We start from the raw sequence: 20246 nt of genomic DNA on the forward strand, positions 1-20246 counted from the left end.
TTCGGGTTTTTTCAGTAGTTCCATGTAGCCCGGAACTACTGAAAACCCCGAAAAATAAAATTTCCGAATTAGAAAATTCGCCAATAATAAAATTGCCGGAAATTAAAAATACCGAATTGGAATATTCCCGAGAAATGAAATTCACGTACAGTACAATTCCCGAATTATAAAATTCCCGTATTGAAAAATTCCCGAATAATAAAACATATGACTGTTTATAATATTACCCAATTGAAAAATTCCGGACAGAAAATTGTTGAATTATAAAACATCCAAAATAAAAAATTCGCAAAATTAAACAATTACATTTTTTTATAAACATGTTTTATTGACTAAAAATAAAACAATGAAATATTATTTTTACAAATTATTTTTAATGTTTAATTTCAGAAATTTTACCATTCGGATAATTTATAATCCCGCAATTTTCTGTAGGGGATTTGTCAATTCGGTAATATTATAATGTGTCGTAAATTCTAATATTCGGGAATTTTCCAATTCGGGAGGTTTATAATTTTGGAATTTTATTATTCGAGAATTTTTTTGTAGCAACTTTAACATTCCGAATTTTTATTAATCCCCGATTTTATTATTCGGAAATTTCATAATTCGGGAATTTTACAGTGTCGCAACACTGTAAAATTAAACTACATGTAGATTACTTTATATTACTCCTGGTTACAAGTCCCGAAAAATTAAATTTTTGAATTAGAAAATTAATTAATTGCAAAATTCCGGAATATTAAATTTCTCGAATTCGAAAATTCCCGAACAATTAGATTCGTTAATAATTAATTTCCTAAATTAAAAAATTTCCCAATAATAAAATTCCTGAATAATAAATTCCCTAATAATGAAATATCCGAATTAGAAAAAATCCGAAAATTAAATTTCTGAATTAGAAAATTCACGAATACTAAAATTCCTGCATTTTAAGATTTCCTGATTCAAAAATTCTTAGATTGAAAAATTTCTAAAATTAAAAAAATTCTCCAATTGAAAAATTCCCGAATAATAATTGAGTTTATTTAAATTTTTAAACAAAATCATAAATTTCAAACGAAAGAGATTAATTTTCTACAGAAAAGAACGAATTTCCAATACAAAAAGTACTTCAATTTTTAACCAAAATCATTATTTTTCAACAAAGCATTTCAATTTTTAACCAAAAAATGACTTTATAACAAATTAATCTTGAATTTCCTACAAATTAGATTCATTTTCTACAAAATAGTTAAATTATTCTTCAAAGTCATAAATTGTTAAGCAAAATCATTAATTTTTAACAAAAAAGATTCAAAAAAGCTACAATTTCAACAACAAAAATAGTGCAAGGGAACTCTAAATAATTATAATTAAGTCATTATAGTGATTATAGTAAAGAATGTCACACCATTGCTTCGCTTCATTAAATTTCTCTATTTTACATGCTTTACGATTTTATAAACTTTTTTATTATTTCATACGATCCTACGAAAAGCAATTTAGTTTTTTGTAGCAATGAGTTTATTTCCACTATTGAATTAGGAAATAACTCGTTTATTAGAATTATCAATTTTGTTTTAATATTTACTGGCTAATTTTTCACTAATCAAATCTTTGAAATCTTCCTAGTAATTAGTTAAATTTTACAAATTTTGATTGAAATATATCCCAGAATATATCATGTTTAAAAATAATAGCCATTCTTTATTGATTGTATAAAATGAAAAATAAAATAATCTTGAAAATCGGAAACGGATTTTTGTTGAAAAGTAGAACAAAAGGACCGTGAATATGTATAAATAATTTCGAAGCATTTCCTCGATTATAATTTAAAAATTGTAAACAATTTTATCAAACATGGGAAGAAAATAGGCCACGTTAAAATTCCTCAATATGTGGCCTTCTTATTGTTTAAATAGAGTTGAAAGTGATACACTATTTCCTCGTATACGAATTATAAAATTCTTGAAGAATGAAATTTCCGCGTGAAAAAATTCCTGAATATTATATTTTCAGAGTTGGAAAATACTATAATTAAAAAATTCCGTAATATTAAAAATTCCCAAATTAGAAAATTCCCGAATCGTTAAATTCCTGAATTATAACATTCAAGAATGATAAAATTTCTAGATTACAAAATTTCGAAAAAAAAAACCTAATTGGAAAATTCCTTAATCACAAAATTCTCGAATTAGAAAATTGCCGAATAATTAAATCTTTGAATTATTAAAATGAAGACTACTAAAATTACTGAATAAGAAATTTCCCTGATAAAAAATTCGCCAGTTAAAAAACTCACTAATAATAAATTTCTCAAATAATAAAATTCACGAATGAAAAAATTCCTGAATTATAAAATTCTCGAATTATAAAGCTCCTCAAATATAAAATTCACGAATGCTTAAATTCCTGCATTATAAATATCCCGTATTGGAAAATTCTTGAATTGAAAAATTTCTGAAATTAAAAAATTCTATAATTGAAAAATTCTTAAATAATTGACTTCGTGGATTCCGAAATAATATAATTCGCGAGTTAGAAAATTCTCGAATTGAAAAATTCCCGAAAAAATAAATTCTCAGGTTGGAAAATTTCCGAATTGTGAATTTCTTAAATCATAAAATTCAAAAAAAATAAAATGCCTTAATTGTAATATTCCAAAATAATACATTTCCTTAATAACAAATTTTCTAATAATAAAATTCACGAATTAAAAGATTCCTAAATTATGAAATTTCCTAATAATTAAGTTCCCCAATTATAAAATTCATAAAAAATAAAATTCCTGCAGTATGAAAATTCCCGAATTGGAAAACTCTTTAATTGAAAAATCCCTAAAATTAAACAACTTCCCGAATTATTAAATTCTTAAATGATAAAATTTACGAAAAATAAACTGCCTCAATTGTAAAATTTTAGATATTAAAATCCCTGAATAATAAATCCTCTAATAAAGAAATTCCCAAAATGCAAAATTCTTCAATAATAACATTCAAGAATTGAAAAATTCCTGAATTAAAAAATTGCCGAATAATTGATTTACGCAATTGTAAAATTCACGAATGCTGAGAATGCAGCATTATGAGAATTTGTGAACGGGAAAATCCTTTCATTGAAAAATGCCCAAAATTAATAAAATCCTCTAATTGGAAAATTCACGAACAATTAAATTCCTCAACTGTGAAATTCCTTAATTATAGAATTCCCAAACAATAAAATTCATGAATTTGAAAATTCTCTAATTATGAAATTTTCAATTTAGTTTTATGTTGCCATGGATTGATATCCACTATTGAATTAGGAAATAACTCTTGCATTATAATTATAAAGTTTGTGATGACATTTAGTAGCTCACTATTAAAATTATAGCCATTCTTAATAGAAGGTATAAAATATAAAATAATAATAATTTCGAAAATCAAAAACGTATTTCCGTTCAAAACTAAGACATGAGGACCCTGAATATTTATAAATAATTTCGAGGCCTTCAATCAATTCTAATTTCAAAATTGTAAACAATGTTTTTGAACATGGAAAGAGACTAGGCCACGTTAGAAATTCCTCAATGTGGCCTTTTTCTTTTTTAAATAGATTTAAAAGTGATACACCATTTCCTCGTTTTACGAAACTTGACTATTATTCACGTTTTCTTTGTTACTAATTTTTTCTAAATTATTATATATTTGTCGAAACAATTTTTGGTTTGACCAAGCAATTTAATTTTTATTCAAGGAAATTAATTTGTTACAAAAAAAAAAAGATTTAAGCATACAAATTAGGCAAAGAATTTGTTCCTTCTACAATTTTCTTATTGTAAACAAATTATAAATACATGAGTCATTATTCATACTTTTTGCAAGAAAACAAATCCTGTGTAATTCAATAGCAACAAAATATTAAAAATAGTAACAAAATATTTTTACCGCACCCCCCCCCCCCCCCCCCCCCCCCCCCCTACCATTATTGTGCGTAATGTATGGTTTCCAGAAATAATACAAATTATGTATATTATAAATAAATATGTAAAATACGTAAATAAATAATAATAAATATCACGATTTATTGATTTAATGTTTTGTTAATCAGAATAATTAATCATTAATGAAATAAAACTAAAAAATAAATTTGTAATATATCCTAAAAAGCTGGACTATCCTTTTTTTTTAATCATCGTAACAAAGAAATATTTTTTAATGAAAAAATTTTGATATAACGAATTCAAATTACTTTTTACTTATTTTTTAATCTCTCCCTGACTTGAAAATTTGACTTGTCTGATAATATTGATCTTTAATTCATTTAAAGAGAATTTATATTTAAGTTCAACAGATCATTCATTTATTCTGATTTTTCTAAATCAAAATAATTAGGTTTTCATCAAATAGAAGTTAATTTATTATACTATCTATTTATCTTTTTGGTTAGAAAATTCAACAATTTATTAAAAAATTCAACTACATGTTGAAAAATGTAATGCTTTTCTTGGAAATTGGTATTTTCAATCTGAAAATTCAACTACTTTATGAAAATTTGAGCCGCCTTTGGCTTAAAATTCAACTCTATGGTTAAACTATCTTCTTGAAAATTCATTATATTTGTTGAAGATTTAAAATCCTGGTTGGAAATTCTACTGTTTGTTTGAAAATTAGCTTTTTATTGAAAATTTATATCTCTGGGTTAAAATTCAACTGTTTTCTAGAAAATTTTTCTTTTTGCTTACTTAGGTTTCCAAATTTTGCTATTCGGCTGAAAATTCATATATCTGGTTACGTATTTAAACATTTTGTTGATAATTCGGCTTTTCAATTTCTCAGTAACATTATAAATTTCCAACAACAAAATTATTTTTTAATAAGAAAATTCAATTTTTAACCAAGAAGCTGAATTTTCATGTGAAAAAAGTACAAAAATATCTCTAAAACTGTTAAATTTTCAATAAAAAGAATAAATTTTTGACCAGGTAGATGAATTTTTTACCAAATTCTTAATTTCTGAAACCAAAAGAAAACTTTTTTGAACTGTTGAATTTTAAACCGAAAATAAAGTTTTTTGAACAATAAAATTAATTCTCAAACAGTTGAATTTCCTACTATGATTAAAAGTCGTCAACAAATTAAATTAATTTTTAACAAGGCAATTCAAGTTAAAACCAAGGAGTGGAATTTTAAAGCCAAAAAAGGATTATTTTTTCATGAAACTGTTGAATTTTTAGTTTAAAAACATGAATTTTTAGTAAAAACATTGAATTTTTGACCAAGTTGTTGAATTTTCTTCCAAATTGTTAAATCCCCAAACCAAAAAGACGAATTTTCTATCAGATATTTGGATTCTCAACTCAAAAATATAAATTTTGAACAAAAACGTTAACTTGCAAACAAACAGTTCAATTTTTCACTAAGATTATGGATGTTTAATAAAAAAATTTAATTTTCATTTATGTAGTAATACTTTCCACCCAGAAGTTAAATTTTTGAACCTCTAAAGAAGAACTTTCAACAAAAATTACAGAAAAATTACAGAAATTAAAAATTATTGAAAAAAATTCATCATTAAGAAAATTAGGCGTCGCAGAATTCTCTCCTTACAACATTTTTTGTTCAAATTTCAAACCCATTTCGATGTCAAGGAAGCATGGAACCAAAAAACTTCCTGTCAAAGAATTAATTTTCCGCATTCTCTTTCACAATGCAAGTCATGCTGTTCATGCAGAGCTTGCAGGGCTTGCACAGAATATCCATTCGTTAATTACCTCGCGACAATTTGAAGAACCAGCATTTAAAAAAATTCAAGTCATCACTAAAACTTCTTTAATCGCATTATCGGTTTTACTGCATTTTATTATTGAATAATTTATAATAATCTAATATCATATCCATATTAAGATCAAATTGGTCAAAGGTGAATTATAACTCTGTTGGAAAAACTTTTGCTCAACACAAATTTTTCTATTTAAATTCGAAAAATAGCTTGCAAATGTTCCATGAAATTTGCCCTTTTATTTTAATTCGAAAAATGACTAGAAAAATTTTAATGAAATAGATTTCCGATTTTAATTTGAGAAGTAACATAGAATTTTTTGTGAAATTTAATTTTTAATTTTAATTCGCACAATGACTACAAATTGTCGTCCAATGTAATTTTTTAAATTTTAATTCAAAAAATAACTAAGAATTTTCGTGCGATCTAAAAAAAATTTAATTCGAAAAGTGACAGAAAGTTTTCGTGAAATTGATTTTTTAAATTTTTATTAAAAAAATAACTTAAAATTTTTTTGTGAAATTTTATTATTTACTTTAATTCGAAAAATGAATGATGTATTTTTTTGGAAAATTCTCTTTATGAGTGAAAAAGTAAATTCTTTAAATTAAATCACATCTACTAGTTTATTGAGAATGAACATTTTTGTTGAAACTTTATATTTTCGAATAAAAAACTTATGTGTTTTTTATAGAAAATTAGTACCATTATTTTGAAAATTTTATTCCATATTTTGGTCGGAAACTTAATCCTCTTGTTTTACTTTTTAGTTAAAAATTTAACTACTTGTTTGAAAAGAGAACTACTTTCTGCAAAATTTATTTTTTGCCAGAATAAAATATTTGAAAAATAAATGGTTAAAAATTATAATTATTTTTATTTAATTTAAAACCGGAAATTAAACTATTTCATGTTTAGTTTGGAATTATTCTTCTCTAATGTTTAAAATTAAGTTATTTCAATAAGGAGTAATGTAATTTGTTAAAAATTTGTTGCATTTGGTAACAAATAAATTTTTTTAAGGAAAATATATATCTTGCGGTTTTTATTGAAATATTTTCGTGTTCATTTCAAACTGATTCATTTATTTCATTTAAAATTTAATTATTTCTTATGCTTGTTGCAAACGTGTATTTTTTAATTCCTAATTTCACTCTTTAGTTCAAAATTCTTCTTCTTGACAAATATTTTTAGTAGAAAATGCAAGTAATCTGTTTGGTTAAAAACTTCCAGTTAAAAAAAAAATAGTTTTCATGTATTTTTTGTGAATTCTTGTTTCTTGGTACTATTGTTCAATTTTAATTGAAATCTAGCTTTAAAATAAAATTTTTTTAGAGCAATCTCCAGGCAGAACTAGTATTCAGAAAAATGAATATCTTTTTGGGAATTTCAGTCCTCATGTTTGCGGCTTTTCTGATTTCTGTTGGTAAATATATATTAATTTATTATCATATCTATATTTCTAAATTCTCATCAAAGAAGGTATTCGATTTTCGTCAAATTCGAACCCCCACCGTTTTTGACAAACTTTCACGTTCTAAGCCTCCCCGAAAACAAAAAACAGGTTTTTGTTCATTTTTATTTGGAATCAAAATTCAAAAGGTTAGATAATTATCAAAATTGTAAAAAGTCACTTTTCTTTGAGATTTAAAAATTGAATTTATGACTGTTCGTAGAAATCGAAAAGACAAAAAATTTATTTTTATAAACTTTTTACTACAAATAAATTACCTGCCTTAAAGTGTTTACAGACATAGAAATTTGTTCGGAAATTGATTTTCTTATTTTAATTCGACAAAGAATTAAACATTTTTGTGAAAATATATTTTTTTTATTTAAATTGGAAAAACAACTTAAAATTTTTTTGTGATATTGGTTTTTTTATTGGAAAAAGAATTAAAAAATTTTTCGTTAACTTTTCTTATGTTATTTAAATTTGAAAAATGACAGAAACTTATAACAAAATTGACGTTTTAAACCTCAATTTGAAAAATAACTTAAAAATTTTTCATGAAATTGATCTTTTTATTTTAATTCGAAAAATAACGTTGAACATGGAACGCAGAAAAATAGAAATGTATTGTGAAATTGATATTTTAATTGTATTTTTTATTTGTAATTTCATTATTTTCAGTAGAAATATTGCATCTTTCTAGAAGAAAAATGCATGGATAAAAAGCCAACTTTCTGATTGAAAATTAAACTATTTTGTTCAAATGCCATACTTTTTGGTTAAAAATTCTTTTTTTTTTTTAATCTAAAAAAATGAATTGGAATCTTTTCTAGTTGGTAGAGAATTTAACTACTTTGCTAACAATACAGTTTTTTTATTGAAAAAAATTCGTCTGTTTGGATTGAAAATTCAATTTTGTTCGCAGCCACTTATTTTTTCTTACAAAATCCATAATTTGATCTTAAAAAGTCAACTGGAATCTCTTTTAGATGAAAATACAATTATTTGAGCAAAGCATTCAACAATTTTGGCAAAAAGAAATCGTTTCTTGATTAAAAATTCATATTTTGAGAGTGCAAATTCAAAGGAAACCTTTCTTAACAAAAAACGCAACTATTTTTTTGAAGGTTTATCTTTTTGAATTGAAAATTAATCAGTTTTGATTAAAAGCTTTGTCTTAGGTTAAAAATATAATTGTTTAGAAGAGAGCGAACCCTTTTTTTGGTTTCAAACTATTCCTTTTAATTGAAAATGTAATTGTTTTTCAATTTCAATGCGTCAGTTTCGTAAAAAATTAATTTTTTTGTTAAAATCAAATCGTTTTTTTAATTCAATTTTTGTAGCGATATTTTTTATTTTGGATTGAAGGTTTGACAAACTAGAAAAACTTTATTTCTTTTTTGAGTTAAAAATCTCTATTTGTTTAAACTTCGTTATTTTGGTTAGGATCTTTTTTTGATAAATTCTATCTTTTTTGATTCAAGTATAAACACTTCCTCATGGGCAATTTTCTTGTATGAAAATTCAACTAGTATGTTAAAAATTCAGTTATTCTTTTTTATATTCACGTGTTGTATTAAAAAGGCATCTTTTACAGCGGAAAAGACATTTTTGTCCTAAGTAAACTAATATTTATAAAAAACTTTAATTTGGGTCCGAAATACTGTTTTATTGGGTAAATAAAAGATTCAATTTTAAAAATATTACAAAATTAAAATCCTAGTGTTTAAATACTAATGATACCCTAGCATTCTGATAGCAATAACTAGCAAAAAATTCTGGAAACTCAAAATTACGAACAGCAATGGAAACGGCGGGGGGGGGGGGGGGGGGGGGGGGGGGGGGTTGTTATGAATTGTTACAGGGGCAGGTTCTTAGAGAGGGCCTATAACCCGTTACGTAATTTAAGCACTTGTTACGATGCTCATTAAATTTTTATATTTTTAAATAATTGAACTTATCAATTTCTATTTTTTCTTTTAGAATCAAGTCGTTATTTGAATCCGCGTTATTTAAACATTTCTTTTTAATATGTGTGAAAAAATATTGATCTTAGGGCTGACTTGATCAACTGTTATACTCATCACATAGCCTTAAAATTTATATTTTAAATTATTTAAAAAAATCAATTTCTATTGCTTCTTTTAGAATCAAGTGGTTATTTGAATGAGCTTGATGATAAACACTATCAAACTGTCATTGCACAAGATAAACAAAACAGAGCCATAAAACAGGAAGAACAACAAAAAAAAGAAGCTGCTCAAGCAGTAGGACTAGCAGCAGGAGCACAGAGGGCAGCAAGAGCACAAACAGAAGTAGACAAACCAGAATCTTCAGTTAATGCACAAATTCGAGGAAATCCTTAAGAGGGTTGGGGACATGACCTTTCGAAAGGTCATCGCTTGGCACTATTTTCTTCGAAAGCACAATTAAGAATATTAATTATTTGGTATGCCTGCATTCAGAAAAAAATGTTCTATAACTACATTTGTTTGAAATTGTAATAAACATTTATTATATTAACAATAAGCATAGTCAAAATTATATCAACAACTTAAAAAACAATAATTGTCTATTGACGTTTCAGCTACAAGTATATGTATCTATCTGAACAACTTTTCTTAAATAAATATAAAAAACCGAATCTAACCAAGCGTCTACATAAGTAAATTGAAAGGCATGTAACTACCAATCTACCAACCTGCTCGTCTTACCCTCTCCACTCGACTTCCCCTCACGTCCCTGACTGAGAGAGAGCGCTAAGTCGAGCCTTGTCAGCGAGCCCTGTCCCAGTGAGGAACAGAATTCCGAGCATAAAAATATTATAATTTTTCAATCAGAAAATTAAAAATACTTTATTCGGAATCTACCTTCTCTTGCGCTTCCAACAATACGTAACTTTCAATCCAAGCTTTGAATTCAAAATAAGTTATGGCCGATTTGAGTTTATATTTTGACCCTGGCTGAATTTTCCATGAAAAAGTTGAAAATGCATTAGTTTATATAGGAACTTTAAATTTGGAATTTTTATAAGATTATATGAATTTTTACCTAAAATATCTAAAAGCACATTATACTTGAAAGGATCTATTTTCAACAAAAAAATGTAATAGTGGAAGTTTTAGATTGAAAAATTAGTTTTAAATAATATAATTTATTTCTAATCCACCATTCATCTCAACCAGATATGAATTTTAACAAAAATTTAAATCCTAAACAAAAAAATTAATTTTCAATAAAGTATTGTAACTTTTAAGTTTTAAAGCTCATTAAATGTTCAATTTTCCATTACAGTTTGAAATTAGTTAATTTACGAAGCACTGGTTTTAAAGATTTTTTACATTCTCATCTATAATGAGAAGGTATTAGTTTTATGCGAAAAATTACTTTCGCGGATTTCACCAAATGTCAACGTTTTGAGGCACCCTGAGTCAAAAACAAAACATTTTTTACGTTGAAGTCTGTCTGTCTGTCCGGCGTCGTCATTGTTGTTGTGGTGGTTGTTGTTGTTGTCTGTATACGGGGTAACTTTCAAATGAATAGTCGGAATGGATTGTGCTTTGGCGCACAGTTAGAGGGACCAAAAATAAAGATCGAGTTCGTTAACTAGCAATTTTTGATAAAAATTCAAAAAGTTAGGACAAAGCAATGTGCGAAAAAAGACAGATTGACAAAACGTGTGCATTTTCAAATGGGACAAGCATATATTCTTTCACTCGTAAAAAGAAGATTAAAAGCTTTTAAAATAAATGTTAAGAAGAACAACACAAAACACAAACAAAATTAAAAAACAAAAGTTGTTTAATCAAAAAATATCTAAAAGTTTGTAACAAACTCTTGTTATGAAAATTTATTAAAAGTAAAAAAATAAACTTTTTGGAAAAAGGACTCAAGATACAGTAACATTTTATTTAACGACAATTTTCGCCTAAATTACATCTAAATTGAATATAAAAAAAATTAATTTATATAGGAAAACGACGCAAACGGCAGTAAAATGTTTAATAATAATTTTTATTTTAAAGAATGCGTAGTTTTTTAATAATAAAAATAAGACTATAAAACTACTTTTGTTCAGATATTAATGCATATTATGAATGGCAATAATATAAATATATAGGGTGCCTAAGAATAAAATTTAATGCAAAATAACAAATAAACATGAAAATAATTATTTAAAAGGAGATTTGTACTTTATTTTGGAAAATCTGAATAAAAAGCTACATACCGACGTACAGAAAAAAATATAATACACATTTAATATAATAGAGTTGAACATAATGTAAAAAAGTTCGCATTTTCGACGAAATCAAGTGCGAAGCATGAGATACATGATGAGAATGTGTTCGTTAAAGCCGAAGGAGCCTTAACAAAAGAGTATTCACAATCACCAAATAACAGTTGTCGGTGCTTGGACCTTTAATTTGAAAAGGCTTGCGCACAAATTCCATTTATTTATTAATCTTCGATAAAACTATATATTTTCATAAATTTTAAAATCGAAATCATTCACCATTAATCAATTGCAATTTTCTTTAATTCTAAATTTGTTAATAGAATGAGTAGGCAATATTTTGAGAAATAAAACAGCCTAGTAAAGATTTTTATTTTTATAAACCTTTTTAATTATTTCATATACAGTCCTAGTATACTTATTTATTTTTATCGAGAATTTTTTTTGCTTTTCACATATTAAATTACGAAATATCTTGACTAATCGAATTAGTAGTTTTCTGTTGATCTTTGATGGCTAACTTTTCTCTAATCAAATCTGTAAAAATTATAATTGCAATTAGTTGAATTTTACAAATTTTTATTTAGAGGGACGTTAAAGTATCTTTTGCATGATAAAGATTTATAACTCACATAGAATAATTTTTACTGAGCTTGCTAAGTAATTTTAATTTTCTTTATTTTTATATAAAGTCCTTATCAAATTTATTTAGTTGCAGCAAGAAAAAAAAATTTTTTATTGTTGCACTAGTAAATATCTCAACTAATGTAGAATTATTGGTTCTCTACTAATCTTTGCTGGCTCACATTTTACTAAACAATTCTTTAATCTTTTACTAGTAATTCAATTTACCTTAATAATTTTTAGTTATTTATCATTTTATTTTAAAAAATCTTAAAGTATCTTATGCATAAGGCAAAAGATTTTAAATAAAAATAACCTTACCAGTCAAATTCACGTAGGTCCAACGAGAAAAGAAATACAAGTAGATATCTCTTTTACTTATATCTGAAAAATACAATCATTTATTCATTTATTAAAATCGTTTCAAAATTTGCATATACGCTTGTTATTTAAAAAATGCTTATTCTCGAATTTTAAATTGTTTTAGCTTTTAATATTAGGAAATAAATAACAAGGAAGGTGAATGTACGATTTGTGTCATTAGCTTATTTTTAAGTTTAAACAAATTTCCATCAAATTTTTTAAAACAAAGTTAAATCTATTCAGCAATCCAGTTCTTTTCTTAACTCAAAGATTTCGAATGTTTTCCAATTCTATGGTCTCTTTTTAAATTGATAATTACAGCTGTAAATATATGCACATATTTAAAAAAATTAGTATTTATTCAATAGGTAATTACTAAATATTCATATTTGATAAAATAAATAAATAAATAAGAATATTCCCTTCGTGAAACTGGAAAGTTATCAAAGTAAATTGTAGGATTTGTCTTGGTTTTCAAATTTATTTTTTTATGATTTTTAAAAAATGTTTGAAATTTTTAACTTTGTTTTAACAAATTCATAATTTATTCCTTGTTTTGAGGAAACTTCCCCTTTTTTCCTTTTCCTCGGTTTTTTTGTTGAATATGAAAAAAACAAAGTTGAAAATTCATGTATATGTTTTGTTAAAAATTTGTCTTTTTTGGCAGAAAAATTAATTTACTTCTTTAAAAATTCATCTTTTTGGTTAAAACTTCAAACATTTGGTTAAATGTTGAAAACTTTTGTAAAAAAACTTTTTTTGCCAAAAATTGATTTCTCTTGTTTAAATTGGAACTATTTTGTTGAAAAATCTTTTCTATTCCTTCCAAATTCATTTTTAAACTCCAAAAGTAATTACAAAATCTTTAGTTAAAAATTTAAGTATTTTGTTTTGGTATCAACTATTACATTTATCGTTTAGAAATATTTTTTTTGTATTGACGTTCATTAAAGAAAACAAAATGTCAAGAATTTCTTTAAATTTTAGCCACGCAGTTCAATTTTTAATTTAAATATTCTTTTTTTACATAATAGTTAAAAACTTAACCAAAGAGATGATTTTTAAACTGCAAATAGTAATATTTAGAAAAAAAGTGAATCGCCAAAATTTTCAACCAGAATATTTGTATTAACTAGCAAAGAAGATTAATTTTTAATCAAACAGTTGTATTTTTATCTACAAAATATGAAATTTCTACTAAAACATATAAATTTTTAACTCTAAGAGATTCATTTAAAAAATTTATCCTTGATCCAAAAAAGATTCGGAGTGGATAGACTGCTAATTGAACATTATTATGGTTAGATATTTGTTAAATAAAGGGGGTAATTAAATACCTGATTCATAAAATTCCCGAAAAATAAAATTTTCGAATATTGAAATTTGCGGATAAAAAAATTCCCGAAAAATATAATTTTCGAATAATACACTTCCCGAGGTGGAACCGATTTGTAAAAATTAACGAATAATAAAACATCTCAAATAGAAAATTATCGAATCTAAACAAATGGAACATTTTTTTAAACAAATTTAATTAATTTCTTAGAAATATGATGATCAATTTCTTTTACAAAAAAATTATTTTGATTATTAAAAGTTTCTAAAATTATCGTCTAAATTTAAAATAATTATAATTTAAGAAAATGTTTACCCAGAAATATATTTTTTAATCATTCTTATTTTAAACTAAGAGAACAATTTGGAAAGCTTTAAACCTTGAAAATAATTTTTATGGAAATTCCAAGAGTTGAAGTTTCTAGAGAAAAGAATAATCTTTATAAAAAAAGACTAATTATCAACAAAATACATCAATTTTCATCAAAAATATTTAATTTTTAATCCAATAAGACTAATTACCTACTCAATGATATCAAACAATCGTTCAATTTTTTATTATAATTGTTTAATTTTCATTAAAATAGTTTCATTTTAAACCAAATGTCTGAATTTTCTATCGAGTTATTGAACTTTGAAGCCAAAAAGAATTAATTTTGAGCAAGAAGATTCATTTTATACCAAAAGTACGAATTTTGATTAAACCACAGGAATCCTCAACGATTAATTTTTTATTAAAAATATTAATTTTGAACCAAAAAAAAATTAAATTTTCAGTTGAAGAAATTACTTTTATATCAAAGACAAAAACGTATTTTTTATAAAATAGTTCAATTTACTACCAAAATACAGGAATCTTAGATAAAATATTTGCATTTTCAGTAAAACAGTTAGGTTTTCAACCTTAAACTGAATTTTCAAGTGAATATTTTAATTTGTTCAAAAAATTATTTTAATAAGAAAACACAAATAAAAAAAGATTGCTTCAAAATTCAAACAAATAATTTTCGACTAAAATCAAGAATCTTCTACCAGAATACTGAACCTTTAATTAAGCATTTAAACTTTTAAACCAAGTGGTTGCATTTTTAATTAAAAACTGACGCTTCAATATTTTTGTTGAAATTCCTAAAAAGCAGAATAATTTGTCACCGAAAAGTTGAATTTTAAAACAAAATTAACAATTTTCAACAAAAATAATGTTTTTATCCGAAAAGATTATATTTCTACAAAAAGGCCGAATTTTTAACTAATTACATACATTTTTCACCAATTAGTTGAATTTTCAATTGAGAAATATTTGACAATGAACAGTTGAATTTTTTGTCAAAAAAATTCATTTTCAAAACAAACTATACTGAAATTTTCAACAAAAACAATTCTTTTTCAAAAGAGCATTAAAATTTTTAATAAAAAATTGACTATAACAAAATTTTTGAATTTCCGAAAAATTAGATTAATTTTCTACCAAATAGTTAAATTATCAAGCATAATCATTATTTTTTATACCAAAATTATGCATTTTCAACAAAAAAAGATTAATTTTCTACAAAAAAGGCGAATTTTTAAATAAATACATAAATTTCTCACGAAATAGGTGAATTATCTACTAAAAATAGTTTTTCAATAAAAATTGAAATACTTAAATTTGTAGCTAAGCAAATTACTTTTTAACAAGAAAAACAGGAATTTTCAAAACTAATATACTTTTATTTTGAGCAAAAAAGTACATATTTTAACCAAAAAATGATTTTGTAACAAAATTGTTGAATTTTCTACAAATTCGATAATTTTTTTCCAAATAAATATATTTTGAAATAATATGAATTTTAAATTAAAAATATTAATTTTACACCAAGAAAAGACGTATTTTCATTGAAACACAAATCTTCAATTAGATAATTGAGTCTTGAACTAGAAACGATGGATTTGTAATTAAAGCCTTAAATTTCAAACAAAAATGGAATCATTTAAAAAAGATCATTTTCAAAGAACAAAAAAATAGTTTTAAAAAATTATACGAAAGACATAAATTTCCAACTAAAATTGCGAACAAAAATAGTGAATTTTCAAGAAAATAGTTCAACATTAAAACCAGACGATGATTTTTAATCAAGAAATATATATGTTTAAAAAAATGAAATTATCAAATTTTTAAACAACGAGATAAATATTGAACCAACAACCAATCAATTTTCAACAAAGTAGATCAACTTTTAACTAACTAGTTGTTACATTTTTTACCAAAAAAGATGATATTCATGAATAATTAATTTGGGTCCACTGCCTTCTTGTAATTTTTAAATTGCTAAAATGACTTATTTTTCTCAAATTTGTTTAAACAATAATAAAGCATTTTTTTAAACGGAAGACTTTACGTTTATGATTTACAAATATGACCTTATTCACTGAGAATGTTCAAATCATTTCGCGGCCATTGATCGATTTTAAATTAAAATTTGTGAACATTTTTTTTGTACATTGAACTTTATTTTCAAAAAATTCATTTTAAGCCAAGAACATAATTTTCGGTAAAGAATATGACTTTTCCACCAATTTGTTAAATTTCCTAAAAATTAAACTGGTTTTTCATAGAATACTTTATTTTCGACCAAAATCATGCATTAAAAAAAAAAAGATTAATAAAACAATGAAATATTATTTGTACAAATTATTTTTAATATTTAATTTTAGGAATTTCCAATTCAAATATTTTATAATTCCGTAATTTTCTGTCGAGAATTTTTCAATTCGGTAATATTATTATCTGTCGTAAATTCTATTATTCGGGAATTTACAAATTCGGGAGGCTTATAATTTTGGAATTTTATTATTCGAGAATTTTATTTTTCGGCAATTTTAAAATTCCAAATTTTTATTATTCGCCGATTTTATTATTCGGGAATTTTCTAATTGGGAAATTTTACAATGTCGCGACACTGTAAAATTAAACTATTTGGATATTACTTTATATTACACCTGGTTACAAGTCCTGAATAATTCAATTTCTGAATTAGAAAATTAATTAACTGCAAAATTCCGGAATAATAAATTTCTGAAATTGAAAAATTCCCGAATAATTAGATTCCTTAATAATTAATTTCCTAAAATAAAAAATTCCCGAATTCACGAATACTAAAATTCCTGCATTATAAAATTCCCGAAATAGAAAGTCCTTGAATTGAAAAGTTTCCATCATTAAAAGAATTCTTGAATTGGAAAATTCAGGATTAATTAAATTCCTTAATTATGAAATTCCCAAATAATAATATTCGTGAATTAGAAAATTCTTGAATAATAAAATTCTCGAAATGGAAAACTGCCGAATAATTAAATTCCTAAATTATTAAATTCACAAAAAATAAAATTCCTGAGTTGGAAAATTCCTGACTAAAAAAACCCTGAATAATCAATCCCCTAATAATAAGATTGTCGTACAATAAGATTTCCGAACAATAATTTTTGTAGAAGACTGGACTTTTATAAAGTATTTCAAATTTTAAACTACGCAGTTGCATTTTAAATTAAAAAATACGAATTTGAAACATTACAGTCGAATTTTGTAAAAACAACTAATGTTTTAATATTTTTGTGGAAACTTATAGAAATTGGAATTAATTTTGAGTTTAGTTAAATTTCTAAACAAAAACATGCATTTTAAACGAAAGAGAATAGTTTTCAACAAAAAAAAGAATGAAATTCCCATACAAAAAGTACTTTAATTTTTAACCAAAATCATTATTATTCAACAAAGCATTTGAATTTTTAACCAAAAAATGACTTTGTAACAAATTAATCTTGAATTTCCTACAAATTAGATTCATTTTCTACAAAATAGTTAAATTACTCTTCAAAGTCATAAATTTGTAAGCAAAATGATTAATTTTTAACAAAAAGATTGAAAAAAGCTACAATTTCAACAACAAAAATAGTGCATGTGGACTCTAAATAATTATAATTAAGTCATTATAGTAATTATAGTGAAGAATGTCACACCATTGCTTCGCTTAATTAAATTTTTCTATTTTACATGCTTTGCATTTTTATAAACTTTTTTATTATTGCATACAATCCTAAGAAAAGTCATTTAGTTTTTGGCAGCAATGAGTTTATTTCCACTATTGAATTAGAAAATAACTTGTTTATTAGAATTATCAAATTTGTTATAATATTTACTGGCTAATTTTTCACTAATCAAATCTTTGAAATTTTCCCAGTAATTAGTTAAATTTTACAAATTTTGATTGAAATATATCCCAGAATATATTCTGTTTAAAAATAATATCCATTCTTTATTGATAGTATAAAATGAAAAATAAAATTAATTTTGAAAATCGAAAACGGATTTTTGTTGAAAAGTAGAGCATAAGGACCGTGAATATGTATAAATAATTTCGAAGCATTTCCTCGATTATAATTTAAAAATTGTAAACAATTTTATCAAACATGGGAAGAAAATAGGCCACGTTAAAATTCCTCAATATGTGGCCTTCTTATTGTTTAAATATAGTTGAAAATTATATACCATTTCCTCGTTTTACGAAACTTGACTATTTTTCTCGTTTTCTATGTTTCTAAAGTTTTCTAAATTATTATTTCCGAATAAAAAAATTCCCAATTTAAAAAATGTCCCGAATAATTAAATTCTTAATTATGAAATACACGAATTATCAAATTCTTCAAGAATGAAATTGCCGCGTAAAAAAATTCCTGAATAATATAATTTCAGAGTTGGAAAATACTATAATTAAAAAATTCCCTAATGTTAAAAATTCCCAAATTAGAAAATCCCCGAATCGTTAAATTCCTGAATTATAACATTCACGAGTAATAAAATTACTAGATTAAAAATTTTGAAAAAAAACCTAATTGGAAAATTCCTGAATCACAAAATTCTTGAATAGTAAAACTCCCGAATTAGAAAATTGCCGAAAAATTAAATTCTCGAATTGAAAAATTCACGAAAAAATAAATTCTCGAATTGGAAAATTCACGAAAAATAAAATGCCTAAATTGTTCTATTCCAAAATAATACGTTTCCTAAATAATAAAATTCCCGAATAATTAATTCTCTAATAATGAAATTCCCGAAATGCAAAATTCTCAAATAATAACTTTCAAGAATTGAAAAATTCCTGAATTTAAGAATTTCGTAATAATTGATTTTCGTAATTATAAAACTCACGAATGCTAAAATTCCTGCATTATGAAAATTCGCGAACGAGAAAATTCTTTCATTGAAAAATTCCCAAAATTAGCAAAATCCTCGAATTGGAAAATTCACGAATAATTAAATTCCTGAACTAGAAAATTCCTTAATTATAAAATTCCAAAACAATAAGATTCGTGAATTGGAAAATTCCCGAATTATAAAATTTCCAATTTAGTTTTATATAACAATGGATTGGTTTCCACTATTAAGTTAAAAAATAACTCTTGTATTAGAATTATAAATTTTTTGATAATATTTAGTAGCTCACTTTTCACTAATCGAATCTGTAAAATTTTACTAGTAATTCGTTAAATTTTACAATATTTGATTGAGGGATATCGCAGAATATCTTGTCTTTTAAAATCATAGCATCCTTAATAGAAGGTATAAAATATAAAATAATAATAATTTCGAAAATCAAAAACGTATTTCTGTTCAAAACTAGGACATGAGGACCCTGAATATTTATAAATAATTTCGAGGCCTTTAATCAATTCTAATTTCAAAATTGTAAACAATGTTTTTAAACATGGAAGGAGACTAGGCCACGTTAGAAATTCCTCAATGTGGCCTTCTTATTGTTTAAATAGAGTTAAAAGTGATACGCCATTTCTTCGTTATACGAAACTTGACTATTATTCACGTTTTCTTTGTTACTAGATTTTTCTAAATAATTATATATTTGTCGAAATAATTTTTGGTTTGACCAAGCAATTTAATTTTTGTTCAAGGAAATTAATTTGTTACAAAAAAAAAAAGAGTTAAGCATACAAATTAGGCAAAGAATTTGTTCCTTCTACAATTCTCTTATTATAAACAAATTATAAATACTAAAGTTATTATTCATACTTTTTGCAAGAAAACAAACTTGCCTGTAATTTCATTTTATTTTTTATTTTAAATCAGAAAATAGCTTACAAATTTTTCATGAAATTGACCTTTTATTTTAATGCATAAAATGTTTAAATGATTTTTTAAAAATTTTTATTCAAAAAATTACTTCAAAAATTTTTCTGCAGTTTTATTTCTTTTTATTTTGATTCAAAAAGTCACAGGAAGTTTCCGTGAAATTAATATTTTATTTTAAGCTAAAAAAGAACTTTAAAAATTTCTATGCAATTTTATTTTAAAAATTTTAATCCGAAAAATAACTTAAAAAATGTTTGTTATAGTTTTTTATACTAAAATTAAATTTTACTTGTTTAAAAGTTCGTCTCTTTTGGGTTTTCTGTTTTTAAAATCAACTTTTTCGTAAAAAAATTTGACTTTTTGTTTTAGAACTT

This window comes from Belonocnema kinseyi, chromosome 9, assembly GCF_010883055.1.
Source record: "Belonocnema kinseyi isolate 2016_QV_RU_SX_M_011 chromosome 9, B_treatae_v1, whole genome shotgun sequence".
NCBI classification, from domain to species: domain Eukaryota; kingdom Metazoa; phylum Arthropoda; class Insecta; order Hymenoptera; family Cynipidae; genus Belonocnema; species Belonocnema kinseyi.